Source organism: Bidens hawaiensis, unplaced genomic scaffold (genome assembly GCF_021521415.1).
Source record: "Bidens hawaiensis isolate Kalapana, Puna unplaced genomic scaffold, B.hawaiensis_p1.1 tig00040694_1, whole genome shotgun sequence".
Lineage (NCBI taxonomy): Eukaryota > Viridiplantae > Streptophyta > Magnoliopsida > Asterales > Asteraceae > Bidens > Bidens hawaiensis.
In genome coordinates, this window is record NW_027497201.1 from 20501 (window position 1) to 22933 (window position 2433).

The 2433-nt window shown below is 27.3% G+C and overlaps 1 long non-coding RNA gene across 1 annotated transcript; it reads left to right on the forward strand.

The window, feature by feature from the left end:
• The first annotated feature begins 235 nt into the window (after positions 1-235).
• On the forward strand, positions 236-1812 carry LOC143592342 (uncharacterized). The gene is made up of 3 exons (XR_013145907.1): positions 236-354; positions 417-533; positions 1716-1812. It is a non-coding gene; the product is annotated as an uncharacterized LOC143592342 (long non-coding RNA).
• The last annotated feature ends 621 nt before the right edge of the window (positions 1813-2433 follow it).

Here is a 2433-nt window from a genome sequence, read left to right on the forward strand (position 1 = left end):
CACAAAGATTGTAGCAGCTAATCTTGGTATCAATTTAGTCGTTTATTGGTTTAAATGAGTTTGGTCTTTAGTTAGGTTTATTTAGTGCTTAAACTTATGTTTGTCACTCTTGTCTGTAAATAAACCATATTGAAGTTTAATTATGTATTTTTAAAGTTATTATTTTGGAAGTTTGAATTAGATAATTAGTTTTAATAAAACGACCGGGAACAACAAAAGTCGTGTGTTTTATGACAGAGATTAAGCGAACCACTGGGAACAACAATAGACTGGCAAGGAGCTCCAGCAAGTCCAGACGCATATACTATCAAGAGAATTTTGTGCTTAGAGATACCCATCGATACTTATCCAAATGTACGCTTCTTTTTCTATAAACCATTATATTTATTGCATCATTTTTCTGATTTTAATATTAGTTTAATTTTGTTGGAAAACTTCTTTGCCCTAGAGGCAATTTACTAAAACGGGTAGAGGGTACAACAGGTTGTCGGGTTTATATAAGAGGAAAAGGCTCAATCAAGGATCCAGAACAGGTATTTCTAAACCACTAAGTTTGTGGCTTACTGTGTGTATACATATACTATGTTAGAAATCAATATATTGCATGGATTGAATAAAGGAAATATATTATATAATAATGAAGATTTAGGTGAAACAATATTTTGAGAAGATATCATTGAAATTACATATACGTTACGAACTAATTGTTTAATATTTTTTATGTCTAAATATGACACTATATTTAGTTTAATATGTTCAATGTGTTATCCTTTATTATGAAGATGTGAAATAAGAGGAGCAGGAAAATGTAATAAGTTTATTCATAATCCAACTCAACACAACTTTTTAATAAAAAAATTAATTTCTTTTTCTTCCACCTACACAACCTAACCCAACCCAATTTTTCATTTTTATTCACAACCCAACCCAAACTAAACCAATTATTTTAATATATATATATCTTATTAGCTTTTAATTTATTCTATAAAATTTACTAAAATTAATAAAAAAAATATTTATTTTTTAAACAGTATTATTTTAAGTATAAAGATCATTAAAAAAAGATAATATTATAATTCTATTAAAAAAACCTTGAATTTTTACGACTATTAAAAAAACAAAATTTTATATATAATAATATTAAAAAATACATATTTTTAGAAGTGCTCTATTTCTAATAAAATTAATATCGAAATATTCACAAAAATAAACTAAACAACACTATGTTTTTAGATTTTTGAAATAAGCCAAATAATATAAATTATTAAATAAAACTCAAATTATATATAAAAAAATTGTTTGAAAGAAAATATACAAAATAATATTTAATGAAAAAGTGGGTTGTGATCTAGGTTGGGGTTGCAACCCGGGTTGTAGTGTGAAAAGAAATTAATCTTTTTATTTATTCCTTAAATAATGTCATGAACTCCTAAGAGGTCACCAATAAACTTAGTCTTATGTGAGATATGTGACTTTAAATATGCTAATTTATTATTTAGCAACATATTCGTAATTTTAGTTATATCTTATCTCAAAATATCTTTTTATGATTTCTAATTTTTCATTACTAACTATTTAGTATTATTTTCATTTAGCTCGTGTGATACACGGGTTTCTGACCTTGAATGTATATACAGACAGGCGGAATGTGTTTGTTGAAATTAATGTGTTTGTTGAAATTAATGTTTGGTGATGTGCTATGTTTAAATTTGAAGGAAGAGAAGCTAAGGGGAAGACCAGGGTGTGAACATTTAAACGACCCGCTTCACATATTGATTGAGGTAGATTTGCCGCCAAGTGTTGTGGATGTTATCGAAGAACTGCTCAAACCTGTGGTACCTTTTGCTGTTTTTATTTAGAATCTTTGACTTCACATGAAGTTTCATACAAGTCTTTGACTATAGGCCAAATACCTAAAATAGCCCCGAACAAAATTAACCAAACTCTTGAATTGCATTACATGTTACATTTATTGAATCAACTAATTGAGGAATTTGTTAAATTTGGATTTCAGTCTAAGGAAAAGTAGAATTTTGTTGGTTTGTTTTGGATGTTTTAAAATGTTAAATTAGCTATATAATACAATGTTTTAAATTATGCTCGTGTTTTTGATGTGTTAAACATGTAATAAGATGTTTTTTTACAAATTTTGATCATTTATGAGTTAATAACAAAATTTTAAAAAAGAAAGCATTTCCTGTCACGGAGAAATAGGAATATAATAACTTGATTTCTATGAGGTCAATTTTGTTTTCGAAATGGGAGCAAAGTCTAGATTTCTAAACAAACTGAATGAACACAAATGGAGCTAAAATGATCGAACACAAACAAATAAATGAACAGTTTTTTCTTATTTGTGTTCGTTTGGGACGTAGGCTGTCGTGGTCTACTCAAAAACAATTAATTAAGTACTTAAATACCTATAACTAGTAC